The sequence below is a fragment of the Cololabis saira genome, chromosome 10, assembly GCF_033807715.1.
Source record: "Cololabis saira isolate AMF1-May2022 chromosome 10, fColSai1.1, whole genome shotgun sequence".
In the NCBI taxonomy this organism is placed as follows: domain Eukaryota; kingdom Metazoa; phylum Chordata; class Actinopteri; order Beloniformes; family Belonidae; genus Cololabis; species Cololabis saira.
Genome location: NC_084596.1, coordinates 38,626,952 through 38,647,901, shown reverse-complemented (window position 1 = coordinate 38,647,901; position 20,950 = coordinate 38,626,952). Strand labels below are relative to the sequence as shown.

The following is a 20,950-nucleotide window of genomic DNA, read 5'->3' as shown; positions in this document are numbered from 1 at the left end:
AAGTGTTTTGATTGAAGTTGCTCTGTGGTTGCATTGTGTCTGACAGGGAGACACACAGTTTACTAACATTAATCTTGGTGTACCAACTTCTTGTTGAACTGAGGATGTAACTGTAGCTCATTTTTCAACACATAAGGGGAAAGCTGTAGCTCAGGTGGAAAATGTATAATTTTCAAATGGAAAACTGCTTGTGACACCTGGCTCCTCAACATCTTGAAATCTTGTTGGACAAAACTCTGAATCCTACATTGCCCCGGTAAACTCAGAGTAAAATTCATAGTAAACTTCTACCAGCATCTCAAACATGCACAATATTTTTATTTAAGTGACAACACAAAAAAGTATTTTGAGAACTCAAACAGGAATGGAAGGAGTGTCGGGGCAGACTTAATGATTTCTTTCTCCATACCTTTCTGTTTCCTTTGGCAGTCATCCATTTATAGCTCTTTCATTCTTACTTTCCAGCGGGGTCTCAGTTTCTCCACTTTCTTTTCTCTTTTTCCACCCTCCAGGCTTCAGCCCTCCTCTTATCCATCTTTTCTGTCCACCTTTTCTTTGTCTCCATCCATCCAGCCCAGCTGTAATCAAGCTGCTGAAACAGCTCCACCTCTCAGTGCTGTGAAGACTACTGGGAAATGTAATTTTAAATTGGCAGCCATTTCACAAGATAACATCTATTACTTGACCTCTGATGACATCAATGAATCAAAAGAAAATATTTGTAATGTAAGAGTGCGATAAACACATTGTAAATTACTAAGCTTAATTGAGACAAGGTTAAAATATAAGTGTGAACCATGTACTTGTGAAATCTGTGTCCTAATTTTAACCAGTAGACACTAGCTGAATACCTGGTGATTAAAATGGGAGTTAATGTTCTATGAAATGGCACGTGCGCCAATAAAGCCTCATTATCTCTGCTCATGTAATGCTTATCCTGCCAAACCTGTGACTTTCTGATGATTATGTGATCAATGCACCAATCCAGCATCTGTTCCTGTCTTCCTTCTGCACCACACTCCTTTATCTGAAGTTGTCAAGATGAATAAGTGAACTGCATAAGTACAGCTACCTAACTGCTAATTCAGTGCAGTATCTCATTTCAAACATACACCTAATTGCAGGTGGTGGTAATGTTATGGTGCTTATAATTAGGGTTATTCATTGAAAGCCCACACAACTGAAAAAATAGAACCTTCAAGCACGGAGGCCATCTCATACTACTGTTGGTTTAAACAAAACAAAAAACTTTTGAATGAACTTTCATCTGATGCAATGTTTGTAAAGAAGTGTTTTCAAATGTTTTCATTTGTGTTCAATATTCCTCAGCAGCTTGAAGCCCAAAGAGATCAACATGTTTTGACATCTTTTCTTGAAACATGAAACATGGCAACCTATGAGAAGAAAATGCTTTCAGGTGCAGAGGAAAAAGGAGGATCTTGCTTAGCTGAATCTTCGCCACCCACAAGAAGTAAATGCTTTCCTGCACTGCCAAGACAGCGTTGGAGGTATTTATGGAATCAAGCTCAGGTTATTAAAGTACACACGTAGGTGAATGGTATGATGCTAGTGTGTTGTAGCTTGAAAATATCAGGTACAGAGTTGAAGTCACAGTGTGGGCAGGTACTTCACTGCACTAATCGATAAAGGGGAATAGAAAGTCCTTCCACCCAAAAAGACTGGGGCTGTTTGGCACACTTTTCACACTCAGAAATATTTCTGTCTTATATGTTCAAAATAGTTAATCACTGTCAACTGAAACACTGAGACCTCAGCTTAAAAACAAATACATTTAGTTACCCTACAGAATTTCTATTCTTTTTAAATGTTATGATTAAGGTCCTGTAGTACATTTGTGCTATTCTGCACGTATATGGAGTTAGTTGGCACACAATGAAAATATTGTTACAAAAAGGCACACACAATTGCAAATTATTTAAACATTGTGTTCAGATTACAGCCAACATAATTTTTATCACAACTCAAAAATTGGAGTATTCTAAACTCATTCAAACCCAACAGTTTGTCGAGAGTGTGTGTGTGTACATGCATGTGTTTTTTTATCGGGGATCATGTAAGTCACAGTTGTCACAGAGATACACAGTAAGTCCTAGGGTACAAAATATCCTTTGTGTCCACTTTTTCCATTAAATGTACTGAACCCAAATGTCCTTTGGGGGACTATTTGAAAATTGATCTGAATAGGAGCGATAGTAGAGTAAAGTCACCTTCATCTGATTGAGACTCAGGAGACAGTGATATCTTTCTTTGTACTACCAACTTTTGATGAAATCTGGTGTTGTAACAGTTTTTTATGGGTGAGTCTATCAGGACGGTGGTCGTCTTTTTTCTCCTGACAGAACAACCCACTTTCCAAGGCCAAACCCTAGTAGAACGGTGCAGATCTTCAGGATCGAAATAAATAGCAGAACGACCACTTAGACCTGGAACAGGATCTCCAGTGGCAGTGGAAGGCTGGTGGTGACGAGAGGCAGTGGCAATGCCAAGGGTGGTCATTGCAAAAAGTAAACAAAGTTGTATTAACTGAAAAACTTAATGACCGACAGCTGTTTTGCAATTACTTGTTGGTCTAGTCAAGAGGACAACTGTCAGCTCCGGTCTCCCCTACATTACATAGATATTAAATTCTTATTAGGGCCCAAGCACTTATAGTGCAAGGGCCATATTGTATCTGTAGGAATTCTTTTTTTCCTTTTCCTTATTTTTCCGACAAAAGGAGGGCCTTTTTGCCCCCCTAAACGTGCCCCAAAAGTCACCAAATTTTGCACGCAAGCCAGGCCTAGCAAAAAATGTGATATTTAATGGTTTACATTAATGGGCGTGGCCCATTGCTTTAAGTGGGCCGGTACGGAGCGGTACGCAGTACCGGCACTTCTAAATTTTACCCATCAGCGTACCGGAAATTATTTACTGTGTGCGGCGCGTACCGGTACTGTTCTTCCCAGATTCCCATCAGTCAGTAACTCCCCCCGATCTCCCCAAAGTCCATGCACGTCGCCACCATATATTTTGGGGGGGACGCGTCCCCCCCACTCTTGAAAAAAAGTCATTCGGACCCCCCCACATTTGCTAGTCCAGCGTGTTTTCATTGCTTCACAATCAAATCCGTTCCACTTTATGAGTAGGAGATTACCCATATCTACAGAAATCCACTCCGCGTTTTACTTCTGTTTTTTAACACGGCAGCAGCAGCATCATTCAAAACATTCAGTCAGTCTGAGGCAAGCCGATGTGGAGATGCTGAGATGGACATAAGAAATTAAGTAAGTTACCAAGTTTTACCTTGAGTGGCCAAACAGCTAAATTGCGTTGTTCCATGGTCAAATACAGCCAGCTTATATATATATCGACGCAGAGCCTACGGCGTATGGTACGGCGTACGTTGCGCGTCGCCGCGTAGCCTACGCCGTAGGCTCTGCGTTGGTGTAACGTAGAACCATAAATCACTTCCGGAGCCGGCAGGCAGACAGAAATCAGCCTTTATTCTGGCGAGGTTGCAAAAAACGTGCAAAAAAGTGATTATCTACATTCACTGAGTGAATATTATGAAAGTAAAATATATATTTCTCACTGTATGACGACTAAAAGCATTCTGGGATTTTTTTTTTGTCCCTAGAAAACTAGTTTTTTCTTTTTAAATCAGAGGGTGTTGTGTAAAATTCCCTCTGTGACGTCCTGCCTTCACAGGTGTTGAACACTGGCCTGCTTCTTGTTACACCTCACATCCTTGATAAATACTGTAGTAGGCCTGTATGGTTCATCTGGAAACAACAGGATTGAATAAAATGATGTTGTTGTTAAGAAATCTTGTAAGCCATTCTTTTACTTTTTGTTGAATGTAAGAAAATAGGGATAAGTAGTCAACTAATATAAAATAACATGACGCCGTGGGTTGGTTTTCCTCCCAACCTCCCCAATTTTTTCAGTCACCAGCCGCCACTGATATATAAAGTGTTAATAACTGGAAAGGTGGAGGATGTGGATGTGGTCAGTTCGTACCCAGAACTAAACCTCCATTCGTTGGAGGTACAGCTGGCCATGTTCAAACCTCAGTATCCCTGCAGCACAGTCAGTGAAGTGGTGGATACATTGAGAGCTATGCTGCCAGAGGTTCCAGGTCTGTTCACTCAAGTAGAAGTGTTGGTCAGGCTTCTTCTTGTTGTGCCATGCTCCTCAGCAGAGGCTGAGAGAAGTTTTTCCTTAAGAAGGCTCAAGAACTGGCTGCACTCTTCAATGACTCAAAAGCGCTTGAACAATGTGGCTGTTTGCCACATCCACCAAGAGCATCTTGACAAACTTGACGAGAGGAGATTTGCCAGTCATTTGTGTCTGCAAATGACAAAAGAGGTCACACTTTTGGAGCCTTTGTATGATGGTTATGTTCTATTTGTAGAAATCCTGCTGTAAGCATGTACAGATAAAAGAGGAGATGGGTGAAGATATGGAACATTTAACAGGTTGTATTGAGTATTGAGTTATAGTTGTATGTTCTGCAGGTCACTGAATAGTTTGTATTTCCTCATTACTTTTTTTTCAAGAGATTTTTTGTTGCATGACATTAATCCTCATTTAATAAAGTGCCTAAAAATTGCCAAAAAAGTTGTCAGTGTCAGTCCTCTATGAATTAAACCAAAACATAATAGTAGTCAGTAATTGCAGACCATGCCAGCTCCAAGGAAAAACAAAGAGAGAGGGAGATTATTTTGGGTATAAAATGCACCAGAATGCGGGAAATTGAATCTACTATTTTCAAAATTTTCTGGGGGAGGACCCCCAGACCCCCCGCCATATATTATATATATATATATATATATATATATATGTATGTACATATATATATATATATGTACATATATATGTATTTGTATGACTGGAGGGGGAGAGTACCGGCACTTATTTTTTCCCACTTAAAGCACTGGCGTGGCCTAATGGCTCGACAGCGCCCCCTAGAAAATGTTGTGCCTCAAGCCCCACAATACGGTTTGACGTACATGCACGAAAATCAGTACACACCTGTATCATGTCGCAACTTAAAGAAAAGTCTCTTGGCGCCATGGCCGAAACCGAACAGGAAGTTGTCCATTTTGAATTAATCGTGTAAATTTGGCGCAATTGATGCCCTTCCTTCGGCAGTTAATACGGCCCGAACCGTAACGTGCACCAAGGTGTGTTATACATCAAAATGTGCGTCTCCATCCTGCGACAACACGCATTACTTTTCTCAGTCAAAAGCGTTACCGTGGCGACGCTAGACGCCAAAAAGCGTGCCCCCCCTTCATCTGATTGGTCCATATTTGATAGTTCCTACTTTCTGCTATAATTTTGAATGGTTTCACATAGAGAGTCTTGGGTGGTGTCATCAGACTCAGTTTTGAGTCCTTGAACATAATTGGTGCCAATTAGCCCCGCCCCTTGATCTGATTGGTCGATATCTGATAGTTCCTACTTTCTGCCATAACTTTTGAACGGGTTATGATAAAGACATGTGGGTGGTGTCATAGGACTCGGTATTGAGTACTTGACCTTCATTGGCCTGAATTTACCCCACCCCTTCTTCTGATTGGTCAATATTTCATAATCCCTATTTTCTGCCATAACTTTTGAATGGTTTGATAGAGAGTCGTGGGTGGTTTCATCCGCTAAATGTCCAGGCCTGAAGAATCTACATGCAAGTCATACAAGCTTCCACTGCAGCCTGAACGTGCACAAGGGTGCGAGGGCCCATTCATCGCTGCTTGCAGCTTTAATTTTTTTTGTCATATGAGATTCTATTCTATTTCTTTATAATTATGAGACACTCCAATAATAAACTGTACTGAGTAAAAAAATGAAATAAAATTGTCACAGTTTGGTTATTCAGTTCCTGTTTTATCTTGAAACCTGTGTCTGTTTCGGTTCTGTTTTGACTTCCCTGGTTCCCATCTGCCCTGATTGTCTGCACCTGTGTCTCGTCAACCCCTCTGTGTATATCTGGTCTTGTCTTTCCCTTGTTCCCTGCGGGTCCGTACTGTTTCCCCCCTCCGTGTGTCCTGTCAGGTTTTTTTTTAATTTTTGTTCTCGTGTTTTTGTTAACCCTGCTCTGCAGCGCTTTTAGTTTGGTTTTTGCATATTAAATCACCTTTTTTTGGTGCCACCTGGTCTCTCCTGCGTTTGGGGTCCTCATCTACCAACTCGTGACAAAAATAAGATTTCTGGAATAAAGGATGTCCATTGATCATCTGAACAGCATCAACTTTTACATAATAAAAGCGTAACTGTTGAAAATGGCTGCTGTGGACATGTCCTGTTTTCATTTTATTTGGACAAGTCCCCACAGAGCTATAAAATCATCTTCAACACACTCAACAGTTCAAATTACAAGCTGTATCACTAAATGGTGTTATAACTATCCAAAAATGTGTTGGTAATGGTCCAGCATATGGACTGAATGTGGACGTACTCATGTGGTGTCCATGTTTAATCTCACATACATGCTTGCATGGGTATGACAAAGTCTTTCACATGTCCTTAAGATGTGATGTGAACTTTACCCCAAACCTTAACTTAGCTGTAGTGTATAGGAATCTAAATGTCTTATGACACCTCACTGCCAAATTCAACATGGGGGACTTTGTCTTAGTCTAAGATCTATTAAATCAGACATTTATTGTCATTCAGTATGCAGCAAGTGTATACAGAACACATTTTTTTTTGCATAGGCCTCAGTTTTTCTGGGTCCATGTGGTGCAAAATGTATGTGCAAAGATCTGCAGGCAGAGTGGAAATAATGTGATGGGCCCCCTGCGGGGCTATTGCCTGGGCAGGGGGGTGATGGGGGTGGGGTGGCCTCGTCTCTTGGGTCCTGCTGGGTCTCTGGTTGGACGTGATGTGACCTGGGGGGGCGGGGCCTGGTGGCCATGTGTCCCTTCCTGGCCCCCTCCCCTGGCTGGATCTGTCGTGGCCGCTACTCTACAGGGCTTGGGGCAGCCTGATATAAGAAGGATGCCGGTAGCGGTAACCAGTGATAAGAACCACTATTGCTACTGAAAGAATAACCATTGAAATTATTATTATTTCTTATTATAATAACTGTATTTGTGTGTATTTATTTATGTATGTTTATATGCATGTTTCTGTACTTACACATGTATAGTATATAAATGCGTGTGTATGCTTACATATCTGTAAACCCTAGAGATGGTTTAGCGTGAAAATCCCAGCAGATCAGCAGTTTCTGAAATACTCAGACCAGCCCGTCTAGCACCAACAACCATGTCACGTTCAAAGTCAATTAAATAATTTCTTCCCCACTCTGATGCTCAGTTTGAAGTGCAGCAGATCTTCATGACCATGTCTACATGCCTAAATGCATTGAGTTGCTGCCATGCGATTATTCGAAATTTGCATTAACAAGCAACTTATCAAATAAAGTGGCCGTGTGTGTGTATGTGAATGTATGTATGTATGTATATAAAGAACTAAACATGCAGACTTCAAACCTGAGACAGTTGGAGCAGTTCATTCATGAGGAGTGGACTCTAGTATTATTAATATCACTTCTATTATTTAGTTTTTACGATCACAATGCTTTTGTTGTTGCATATTTTCAGAATTCTTTTGTCCATTTTGTTTGACTCACCGCATATTGAAAGACATTCATCAACACACTTAAGACACATCATCATATCCCCTACTAGTGTCTTTATGTACATCCCACTTGTCCTCCCATGTCTTTTGTTTTGTCTTTGTACTTAGCAGTAATAAAAAAAATAATAAACTGTAATTTACAAGACTATATATAAAGTTGTTAATGGAGTCTCATACTATTTACTCATTTGGTGAAGAGTTAGTTTCACACACCTACTCAGAGAACCATCGTTACATCATTTAATTGGTGGACTGATTTAGCTCAAAGCCACAGTGATAAAGAGTTAGATATTGCTACTAATACTTGTCTATTTTTCTATTTTACCTTGTGGCCTTCCAAGATTTCACTAAAAACTATTGAAATTAAAAGATGAAAAGTCCTCCTCAGTTAATCATGCCCAGACTGACTTAATCCATTTCTCATTAGATTCCTACCAATTTGGATGCATTGCTTTCACCATGAAATTGTAAAATTTAAAAATTCTGTAAACATGGTGCAGAGCTGGAAAGTAACCAAAATATATAAGTATGTAGTGTATATCTGTGATTTCAAATCATTTGCTTGAGTAGATCAAAGAACTATCATTAAATGTCCTCAGAGAGAACACTGCTCATTGTTTTTGGATCATAAAACTGCATTTAAACTATTTGGAAATTGCTTTAAACATGCATGTTTGGCTGAGTGGTTAAGAATAAATTTTCTCTGAAGTGACAACAAAGAATGAACCTTCTTTACTTGTAATTTAAAAAAGTATTACCCTACATGGGGTATGTGTTTGATAGCTGTTGTGACCAATACTGTGACCGGGGGATAATATAATTTACAGTACATGTACACTTGATCGTCAGTCTAACAGTTTGGTTCTCTCTTTTTCATGCTGCCTTTTTCAACTGCTTGGAGCTCAGTCCTGGGCTCACTCACCTGCCAGCGTTCTCTCTCCTGCTAATGATACTCATCCTGTCCTCTCAACAGGATCAGTATCATCAGGTGGGCTCTGATGATTTGTAATTATTACCCTGGGACACCACAAATGATATGTTGTCCAGAACAAAGACAGCCTGCGATTTTCTCCAGCACGAAGTCCCTGCTTAAACTGTTGTTTTTGGATTTAGCACTGACAGCCCACTCCATCTTTTAGCTTAGAACATTTCAGCCTTTCAGTTGTTTTTTCTTTTTAATCATGAACATTTACCATTGTTTAGAAAAAAATCAACTGCACAGCACCTGTTCTTTACATTATTTTATTTGAATATAGAAATGTTAAAATGTGAATTTGAAATTTTTTTAACGACCAAAAATATGAACTATAATTGAATAAAAAATGAAATGATTAAGTTAAATGAATTTAAAGGAGCATGAGGCAGGATTGAGGCAGGATTTATGAAATAAATTCGTATACGTTTGAAGTTTTCTAGTAATAATGTCAGATGAAGCGTTCCAAACCCAAAAGAATGAGCCCTCTAGTGTATCTCTCCTTTGCCTTGAACAGGCTGTGTGCTGCAAAATGTGCTGCAATTGTGGGGCTGAATTTCCCGCGCTGTCCTGCGGATGTGACGTCAAATGACGCTGCATGCGTCCCGTGCCGGCTTCGCTGTTGGCTGCAGTACCCCCGACGGCCGTCGTGGCGAAGGGTGGCGCTAATGAGTCTCATTTCTTAAAAGGAGCCTCATGCTCCTTTAAGTTAAATTTCGTTGAAATTATATGAAAGATGGCTTTTGGGCCGCTGAAACTTTAGGATGTCATTCTAATCAGGAACAGCAGCAGCAGCCCCTGTTGTATAGCAGCAAAAGCAATTGTCATCCATAGATCCTTGTCCCTCCACCTATATGTAAAAAGAGAAACATGAATAATCTCCACCAATTTGGTAGACACAAAAAAAAAAGAATTGCACAAGGTTGTGTCCAGTTGTCTCCAGACTCGCTACAGCAAACTCATTGCTTGTTTATATCCTTTTTATTCAAGGTTTGTTTTTGTACACAATTAATTCCTGAAACAATATCAGGTATCTGTATCTGCTATAGCTGCAGGCTTATCTGTTTCAGAGTTCACATTTAACAGGCACTGCTCAACTCCTACTGATTAAGCACTGGATTGAATGAATAAAAGTTCATGGTTATCACACAAAGATGGCCATTTTAGCCTTCTTTTTTATGTCTCATAATCATAAATCTAATTTCAGCAATTAATACCTTACGTTTTATGGCATCTTTTGGCACAAGGGAGAAACAACCTGTCAACCATGCATATGTGGGGCTCTGAGGTAGTTTAATAGGGCCATGACCATTGGTGTGTGTTTTCATAACTAAGAACAGCTCCACAATGAGAATTTTCATGGACTTTCACAGGGGCGAGTCTGTGCCTGTGCCTTGTGTAAGTACTCAACTCAAGTAAAGCCCTGAAAAACTGCTGGGAGTGGGAATGGTGTTCACCGTGCGCTGATAGTGCACTGATCACATTATTCTTCTTTTACATTTTATTTAAAAAAGTGGTTAATTAGTGGTCAAGGCTGTCAACATTGAATTTTAGTGTGTAATTTTCCTGGCTTGCTGCCCTGCCTGTCGGTGTTTGTCTGATGTCAACTGTCATGTTGCCTATTAGTTTGTCTAGTCATAATGTTGCTTTATGTGCATGGCTTTTTATTCTGTGTTTAGTGCTTTTGTCTTGTTTGTTTTTGGCCTGTTAGTGCGTTACTGTGTCTTGTGTTATTAATACTGACGTTACTGTTGCTGCTTCATGTTGTTCTGTTTTTGTGTGTAGCAATTGTCTGTTGTTGAGTTTATGTTAACCTGTGTGTTTATGTGTTTTAGCTTAGTTTTTACCTCTTAATCTCCAGTTTGTTATAGCCTTTTTATTCGGAAATATTTTATTGATTGTAGCTAATAATTCTTTCTTTTAGGTTGACTATTTTTACATCAGTCCAGGGACAGCGGATGCAAAATAGCCTTTTGGCTAATTCCGGCACATTTTGCATTGGTTTAGATGTGTTATTAATGTGCATTGTCCCTGTAATTTAAACCTTTAAATAAATAATAGGGTATACTGTAGACCAGGGGTGTCCAAAGTCGGTCCTCGAGGGCCGGTGTCCTGCATGTTTTAGATGTGTCCCTTTTCTTATCAAACCGTGATACAAGGAGCTTGGTCATCAACAGAACTATCCAGTCTTTGATGACAAGGTGGTGACGACCGTTAATTTGAATCAGGTGTGTTGATGCAGGGAAACAACTAAAACATGCAGGACACCGGCCCTTGAGGACCGACTTTGGACACCCTTGCTGTAGACTGAAGATGTTCACCTGTCTTTATGTTCCATTTCAGTTTAAGTTATCTCTTCTCATTCATTGCACCAATGCTGTGCACATAAGTTCAAGTTCAAGTTCATTTATAAAGCACTTTAAGAACAATAGCTGACCAAAGTACTGGACAAGCTAAAGGAAAATAAAACAAAACAGGACAACATAAAACACAAAAAAAAAAAAATCATAGCAAGTTAAATGCTAGTGAGTAAAAATGAGTTTCAAGATGAGATTTAAAAACAGCCATAGAAGGAGCCAGGCGTGTGTGCATTGGCAGCTCGTTCCAGAGTTCGGGGCCAGTTACTGAAAAGGCCCCTGGAGGGGGGAACTGTAGGCGGAGTTGGTCAGCTGACCTAAGAGCCCGAGAAGGCCTATATAAAGATAAATGTACAAGACCATGTAAAGATTTAAAAACAAATAAGAGAATTTTAAAATTGATCCTATAACGGACGGGGAACCAATGAAGAGCTGGGAACACAGGTGTAATATGGTCCCGCCTTCGCGTTCTGGTTAGGAGGAGCGCTGAAGCATTTTGAACCAGCTGGAGACGGGACAGGGAGGAACAGCTAATGCCTGCATACAGTGCATTGCAGTAGTCTAGGCGGGATGACACAAATGGAAGCCAGAACAGAGAAATTGTCATTTTAGACAGAGACACCAGTCTTACCGGCCCCATTAACCTTGGAATTAACTTTTTGTAATTTATAAACAACAAACAGAAACACAGCCAAGATTTCAGCTCCTCAAAATTGTTCCAGTTTGTTTTCTTCTTTTTGTTGTCGTTTTCTTTTTGTGCGATTGGCAATCAGCAAGAACTGCAAAGTTCTACCGCCGAGTGATATACACTAAGTTTCCCAAGTGCATGGATTCTATCGAGTCTGACACTGAAATAGTAACACATTTTAAAAGACTGAGCAGAAGGTTGAACCTGTTACTTTTCCACCCGACTAGGTTTTATCCCAGACCTCCGCTAATGTAAAAAAAACTGCCTAAAGTGTTTCTAGATTTGAAACATCAGTATAGTGACATACAGTATCTTAGAACACGATTTGTTGAGATGAATACAGGTCAATCTGCCAAATGGATTTGAAAGAGTTTTATATAATTAACATGCAGTTGGTTCGTACATACCTTGGCACTTCTTCACCAATATAAGCGGATGGGACCTACAAAAATAATATAATTGTTAGCATTTTAAAATTCTGGCACAGATTTTATTGGAAACACACTGCAAACCACAACGAGGAATAGCATGAGGTCAAGCTATGTCCGTGGGTCCCACCATGCATGTAAGCCCCCCCTTCTCCCCCATCCTTAGTGCAACCTTGGGTTGGACCGTTTCTGTTTGTTCAGTTGGATTTGTGAGATTACAAGTTTACCCAAAGGATTTTGGACTGTGTGAGAATCCCAGCATTATGTAGTAATCTGCACACTGATCTTGATCCATTTACTAAGTCTGGCAAGGCAACGTAATTCTAAGAAAATACTCGTCTTCCACAACAGAAATGGTGAACGATGATGAATGATGAATACTTCAAATGTCTTATCAATGATAAAACACTTGGGTTTTCACATCCAGGTTCTGATTTAATCAATACCCATTTTTAAAGCATAATCAGTGATTTTGGAGTAATACACATAACTAAACCCCCTTCCATACAACCAAAGCCTACAGTTTGAAGTTGGGGAGCTTGGTGGGATTTTAAGAGCACAAGCAAGCTTGTTATGCAAGAGACATAAATAATCATATGAGAAATAAGTAACTCCTTCTCCTTAGATAGACCTTTTAAATGGAGTTATTGGATCTGTCACAGTTTTGAGTCAAAGTCACTTTTTTTTTTTGGACAGTTTTGGTATTTAAGTTCCTGTTTTATTTTTTAACCTCATGTCCACGTGTTTCAGTTTGTGTTGACTTCTCTTGTTCCCATCTGCCCTGATCATGTGCACTAGTGTCACGTCAAGCTTTTCATGTACAACTCGTCTTTGCCTTTGTCCCTGCTGGTCCGTCCTGTTCTACCTCCCTATGAAGTAAGTATAGATCAGGTTATTTGGGATTTTGCCATGTTTATATTCTGGTTTTAGCAATCCTGCTAAGCAGAGCTTTTCTTTCTTTTAAGTTAAAATAAATCACGTTCTTGGAACTCTTGGCTCCCCATCCATCCTGCATGTCTTACTCCAACTGCACCGTGACAAAATCAGAGATTTGTCAGAGGAGTAAAAGTGAGCTCAAAATGCTGCTGAGATGCCTACCTGAACTATCTCCCAAGGGGTTGCCTCATTTACAGTGGGGCAAAAAAGTATTTAGTCAGACACCAGTTGTGCAAATTCTCCCACTTAAAGAGATAAGAGAGGCCTGTAATTTTCATCATAGGTATATATCAACTATGAGAGACAAAATGAAAAAAAGAAATCCAGAAAATCACATTGTCTGATTAAAAAAAAAATCATTTGCAAAGTATAGTAGAAAATATTTTTTTGGTCAATAACAAAAGTTCATCTCAATACTTTGTTATACAGTGCCCAGCATAAATGAGTACACCCCCTTTGAAAAGTAACATTTTATACAATATCTCATTGAAAACAAACAACATTTCCAAGATGTGCACAGGTTACGTTTAATACAGCATCTGTTGAACTTTTGACTTAAAACAAAGGTTAATAATATAACTCAGATGCCATATTTTCCTTTTTTAGTCAAATTAGTGTGGTGCAAAAATGAGTACACCCCACAAGAAAAACTACTAAATTTAGTACATTTAGTACTTTGTATGGCCTCCATTATTTTTAATGACAGCTTCAAGTCTCATGGGCATGGAATGCACAAGTTGGCGACATTTGGCAACATCAATCTTTTTCCATTCTTCTACATTGACCTCTTTCAGAGATTGGATGTTGGATGGAGAGTGATGCTCAACCTGTCTCTTTAGAATTCCCCAAAGATGTTCAATTGGGTTCAGATCAGGTGACATACTTGGCCACGGAATCACTCTCACCATGTTCCTTTTCAGAAAGCCAGCAGTGGCTTTAGATGTGTGCTTAGGATCATTGTCGTGTTGGAAAAGGGCACGACGACCAAGGGCAAGAAGTGATGGAAGCATCTTAGTTTTCAGTATAGAGCAGTACATTTCTGAATTCATGATGCCATCAATGAAATGCAGCTCCCCAACACCAGCAGCACTCATGCAGCCCCACATAAGGACACTACCCCCTCCATGTTTCACTGTGGGCACCATGCACTTTTCTTTGTATTCCTCACCCTTGCGACGCCAGACAGTGTTGAAGCCATCGGTTCCAAAAAGTCTAGAGTTTGCCAGGGCACATGCCGACAAAGGTGAGCGCTACTGGGACTCTATACTGTGGAGTGATGAGACCAAAATCAATCTTTTTGGAACCGATGGCTTCAACACTGTCTGGCGTCGCAAGGGTGAGGAATACAAAGAAAAGTGCATGGTGCCCACAGTGAAACATGGAGGGGGTAGTGTCCTTATGTGGGGCTGCATGAGTGCTGCTGGTGTTGGGGAGCTGCATTTCATTGATGGCATCATGAATTCAGAAATGTACTGCTCTATACTGAAAACTAAGATGCTTCCATCACTTCTTGCCCTTGGTCGTCGTGCCCTTTTCCAACACGACAATGATCCTAAGCACACATCTAAAGCCACTGCTGGCTTTCTGAAAAGGAACATGGTGAGAGTGATTCCGTGGCCAAGTATGTCACCTGATCTGAACCCAATTGAACATCTTTGGGGAATTCTAAAGAGACAGGTTGAGCATCACTCTCCATCCAACATCCAATCTCTGAAAGAGGTCAATGTAGAAGAATGGAAAAAGATTGATGTTGCCAAATGTCGCCAACTTGTGCATTCCATGCCCATGAGACTTGAAGCTGTCATTAAAAATAATGGAGGCCATACAAAGTACTAAATGTACTAAATTTAGTAGTTTTTCTTGTGGGGTGTACTCATTTTTGCACCACACTAATTTGACTAAAAAAGGAAAATATGGCATCTGAGTTATATTATTAACCTTTGTTTTAAGTCAAAAGTTCAACAGATGCTGTATTAAACGTAACCTGTGCACATCTTGGAAATGTTGTTTGTTTTCAATGAGATATTGTATAAAATGTTACTTTTCAAAGGGGGTGTACTCATTTATGCTGGGCACTGTATAACCTTTGTTGGCAATGACAGATGTCAAAGGTTTTCTGTAAGTCTCCACAAGTTTTTCACACACTGTTGCTGGTATTTTGTTCCTCCATGATCTCCTCTAGAGCAGTGATGTTTTGTGGCTGTCGCTGGGCAACATGGACTTTCAACTCCCTCCAAAGATTTAGTATGGGGTTGAGATCTGGAGACTGGTCACCAAGCTGCTTACCTATTGCAGAGTCAGTCTTCCCAGCCTGGTGCAGGTTTACAATTTTGCTTCTCAATTTTATGTCCTTTGACAGCTCTTTGGTCTTGGCCATAGTGGAGTTTGGAGTGTGGATGTTTGAGGTTGTGGACAGGTGTCTTTTATACTGATAACCAGTTAAAACAGGTGCCATTAATACAGGTAATGAGTGGAGGACAGAGGAGCCTCTTAAAGAAGAAGTTACAGGTCTGTGAAAGCCAGAAATCTTGCTTGTTTGTAGGTGACCAAATACTTATTTTACTGAGGAATTTACCAATTAATTCAGTAAAAATCCTACAATGTGATTTCCTGTATTCTTTCCCCCCCATTCAAGTGGGAGAACTTCCACAATTGGTTGCTGACTAAATACTTTTTTGCCCCACTCTATATCTCACCATGCCTTATACTTTCTGATACCATCCTGATAAAAAAGGATGATTAGGAACAAATGAAAGGTTGTGCTTTCGAAATTGACACAGTTTTGCTTTGACTGAATGCCAAAAAAATGTCTTCATTGGAGAAGAGTGGGGTCTCTAGTGGACCACTCTTGTTGACTCATTAATAGTAGCCATAATTCCTACTGGTGCACGGGTTTTGTACCCAGTGGGATCAAAGATTGTAATAATGGGTACTTACAGATCGTATAGGATAGGTTATGTCATCATAAACCACAACTCCATCCACACCAGTCGGATTTGTTTCACACTGAACCTGAAAAGTGATGATAATGAAATGATAAAAGTTGCTACATACCTTGCAAGAACATACATCTGTTGGTTGTATCTGGCAAGATGGCAAGAACAAGAACAAAGTTTGCTCTGGCCAAAACATTTCATGGTTCACAGGAATGTGAAGAACTCCTGATTGTCCTCACAGGACCTCCAAGAGTGAGAACACTGTCCTTGCGGAGCATATCGAGGCCTTAAATCATGTTTACTCATTTGTACAGGATGCACAAGTTAAAAAGTCAATGAAGCGAACTTAAGTTTGCATTTAATTTTTGTGAAGTATTTTGTTTTAATATACATGATTTGGACCTCACGATCATCTGGGCAGCCGCATGTATTACAGTGCTCCTGACTGTTCTGTTGTTTTTATTGTTTTTTGTGTACTTTAGCCATCATGCACCACTTTTACAAACAAAATTCCCTCCTGCTCATAGGGGAATTAAGGCCTTCTGAGTTGTATCTGACTTTATTTTACTCCAATGGAAGAAATAAAGGACTACATCCCCACCGGAGGAAACTTGGGACAGAGATCAACAGACGCGTATTCCAGCGCTACCGTGGGCATCAGGCTGGTGTCTAGCGTAGGTGGAGGAAAAGAAGATACTGTACCCCACTCCTTGTCCAATGTGCTCTCTATCTACAACAAATTGGACGAGATCAGTGTACTTTTACAGATCAATAAGAACTTCCAGAGGAACTCTGCACTGTTCTTCTGTGAAACTGCATGACAGAGTTTCTCACACTACTGTGAAGTTACCTGGAAACCAGCAGATTAGAGCGGACCGTGACACAGAGGTCTGTGGGAAATCGAAGGGGGCGGTTTGTGTTTTTATTTGAACAAAAACTGGTGCACAGGTGCAGTTATATTATAACAAAACTGTTGTGGCATGATGGAATAAACCTTACTACTACCTGAGAGAATTATCCTCCCTTCAGTCCATCTCTGAATGTCATGTACCATCCTGTTTTAAAGCATCCATCATCATGCCAGTTCCAAAGAAGGACCACATAACATGCCTGAATGACTACAGATCTGTCGCTCTGACATCTGTGGTTACGAAAAGCTTCGAGAGACTCATCCTGTTCTTCTTCATACCAATCACTGACCCCCTCCTGGACTCCTTACAGTTTGCCTCTAGAGCAAATCCCTCTGTAGATGACCATCAACCTCGTTCCTCCACCACATACTCCAGCCCTTTGACCAGGTTGGCAGCCCCCTATCGGGCCCTGTCACCACCAACACCAGAGCTCCACAAGATTGTCTCCTCACCCAGTACACCAATCACTGCCTCTCCACCCAATCATCTATCAAAATGGTTACATTTGTGGATGACTCCAGGGTCATGGGACTCATCAATGTTTGGTGATGAGTCAGCTTACAGGAACACAGTATCACAAATTATAACATGGTGTGCACTTCACAACCTGGAGGTGAACGTCAACAAGACGGTAGAGTTGGTCATGGACTTCTGAAAACACTCTCCCTCACTCCTCACAGTTCTCATCAACAACACTCTAAGGCAGGTGGTGGACGGTGGACGTTTCTGGGCACCATCATCACCAGTGACTTGAAATTGAAGACGCACTCATCCAAGGTCATTAAGAGGGCAGACCAGAGGATGATTTTCCTCCCCCCAAGGTTTCCACCCAGTTCTACAGAGCCACCATTGAGAGTGTCCTCACCTCCTGCATCGCTGTGTGGTGCCCTGCATCCTCTGCCCACATTAAGAACAGACTGGGCCAGAAAGATATTAGGGAACCCAGCTCACTACCACAACTCTTCCTTGGGATCGCAGGTTCAGGTCCATCCAAGACCAAAACCACCAGACACTTGAACAGTCCCCCCCCCCCCCCCCTCCCTCCTGAAAAGCCCCCAAACACACATGCACACACTTCCAAAGCACTTAAAAAAGTAGCAACCCCCCACTCCACCCCAATCTCTGCATGCATCTCTTTCTTGCCTTCAGTCAGGATTCACTCATACTCATTGCATCACTGTATATATTCCAGTTTTTATTTTTATAAATTGTATATATTGTTCTTTTATTTCTTGTTAATCTAATTTATGTATTGTTAAGGGATGCTGTTAAGCCAGGTGCAATTCCTGTGTACATTGTACATTTGGTCAATGAAGAAATTCCAATTCTGATTTAGGATAAATATGGGAATAAATTAACAAAAGTTTAAACTAGTTTAAACTACTGGTAAATTAGAATTGCAGAAAAAAAGACTATTACAATTTTAATTTTCTCAGTGAATAAGAGACAGAATGAAAAAACACAACAAAAAACTAAGCAAAATAAAACATGAGAAAGATTTTACTTACTGGAGTGTTAAGTCCGTCTCCTCGAGCCTGAGTGAGATGAGAAAAAAATGGAATTCTACATTATTTTCGCAGTAATATTGCATTTATATTTTCAATGAACCTTTTTAAGATACGCAAAATATGCATAGTTTTTTTTTAGATATTTTAATCAAAATGTTAAAGATTATATAAGAAACGGTTTTGCTGTATTAGGAATACAAAACACTTGAGGTGATAAAAAAGTATTAATATAGTATTACGAAAATTAGCTATAATTGTTTACAAAAAAAATACATGTATAATGAGTAATGTGCATAAAACGTGAAAACTATAAAATAACTTTTTTTTTACAGTTTCACCTGAATTCATTTCAAAAGAAATTTGCATTCTTTGGTAAAGAAGAACATTTCTTGTCCCTGCCCTGTCACAAGCTGCCAAATTGCTGGATAAAGCCTTAGAAACTTAAAAAAAATATTTGTATCAAAAGATTATTATTGTAAATATATCAAACAATAGATAAAGTGAATGTCAATAAATATGTTCTTAAAAATCTGCTCATCCAAGTCGTGCTTCTCATTTCCATCAGCCTCTTTAGATTTTTTTTTAATACGAATAGGTAATATCCCAGTCAGCCATCTTAGACTTCCCACATAAGATGAACGCCACACTGCTATCACAGCTATTTTAGGCATATAACACAAATATAACATGAGTCACAGCTCTAACATCTCAACATTGCCTCTGCAATAACAGACTTTTCAAAAAAATCTGGGCTAAATTTAGGCATTTTGTGAGGTTATTGGGGCAGCAGGAACACACAAAATGGCTGCCATAAACTACCGGTAGGGAAAAAAAAGAAGCTTTTGTCAATATTCAGGCATCAATATCCTTGATATTGATTAACATTTTTGCCTAGAGTTGGTGAATGAAGTTTCAATAAAAATAGATAAATGTAACGCCAAACAGAAAAACAAGATAAAACTGGGCTGAGTGTGAAGACTTAATCTTGAACGACTAGCATGAGCTACAAAACAACACTTGAAAAAGAAAGCCGCACATCGAGCTACCAATCCTGTTTTCACATACCAGATTATTCCAGGAATTTAAAAAAACAACATTATTTTCTATTTTTAGTCAGACTTGTTATTTCATCTATACAAATGCGAGACTTTATCATAGCAGAATTTAGCTCGAGAAGCTCGTCTTGCTCGTCTCATGCTAAAACGTGTCCAGCAAAAACAGGTTATTCTTCTTTCCGAAAAAAATCAGCAAACAATTAAAATCTGTTGAAAATGACACAAATTCTCTCACCATTTCTGGTTTTCAGTTTAGTGCTGCTTAATTGGATCGTCTTGTAACTTCGTCGAATAAAAAATAATGCCAACCCTTCCCTTTTGTAGGGCAAGTGGGAAGGAGGATGGCGTCATGACGTGATTACGTGATATCTCCCACGTATCGCAGGACCAACTGACCAATCAAAACCCAGGTCTTTGAGGGGTTTTGTAAACTGCTTCATGACCTAAACTACCCGGAATAATTACTTAAATTAGACAAAACAAAGAAGAAACAACAAAGAAAAAAAATACGGACCATCTCAAAAGACCATAAAAGTACCTTACCTGGGATATTTATGTAGTTTCCAAATGTTTCAGAAGAAGTGATATCCAATACTCCACATGTTGTAAAGTAATGTCTAAGTTTGTTGTTTGTTGTTAGGTTGTAGAAAAACTAAATATGTCCATTGGAGTGTCCCAAAGCATATTTGAAGTCCATTCAGTTTTCATCTAGCAGATAAAGAACAAATGAAAAATAAGAAAACTGAAAAGTTGAGGTGTTAAATCATGGGTGATATCTTATTATTACTATTTTTATTATTATTATTAGTAGTAGTTATATTAGTAGTAGTAATACCTTTTAGCTCATGTGCAAACTGAGATGCCCACCAACAGAAAAGATTTACAACTCATTCCTTACAATCCAATCTTTTGATTTAAATACCTTTTTAATTTTTGAACATTCCTAAAATGTCCTATGAAGATATTATAAAAATACATATAATCTGAAAAAAATTAGATCCTTAATCATTCAATGTATTTTCTTTGTGAAATTATGAATTATTTACCTTCCAGAGAAGTCCTACAGAGAAGTCCTACAGTCTCAACTTCCCTACTGAACATCCTGGTACAGTATATATATGACTGGATTTTTTCAGGAATGTAGTCATGACTGGTTCTACAAATCAGACAAGATTTTTGAAACTGATGATGGAAAATAGGTTGGGCACATATGGTTCAAACACAGATTTTATATAAGTGGTTCTTGTAATCTTCATGATGGTATACATTTCTAGGCATAAATTATGTTAACAGTCAGCATAGTTTATTATTATGCCAGTTTGGACAGCGAGGGATGTCAAAATGTATTCCCATCATTCTGAGTGTAATATGAATTTATCAAAGTAAAACAGATTCAAATGAAAACAAACATTTGTATACTACATACAAAAGATGACAACTTTATTGTAACTTATGGTGCACCATTGGCACATTTTTCAACGTGAACACATTTTACACATGCCACACAGTCT

At 39.4% G+C, this 20,950-nt stretch overlaps 1 long non-coding RNA gene across 1 annotated transcript; it reads right to left on the bottom strand.

Moving 5' to 3' along the window:
• Positions 1–9,258: 9,258 nt before the first annotated feature.
• LOC133452065 (uncharacterized) lies at positions 9,259–20,591 on the bottom strand. The gene is made up of 6 exons (XR_009783234.1): positions 20,486–20,591; positions 19,983–20,147; positions 18,385–18,411; positions 15,967–16,041; positions 12,073–12,107; positions 9,259–9,470 (listed from the first exon to the last, which is right to left on the bottom strand). It is a non-coding gene; the product is annotated as an uncharacterized LOC133452065 (long non-coding RNA).
• Between the last annotated feature and the right edge of the window lie 359 nt (positions 20,592–20,950).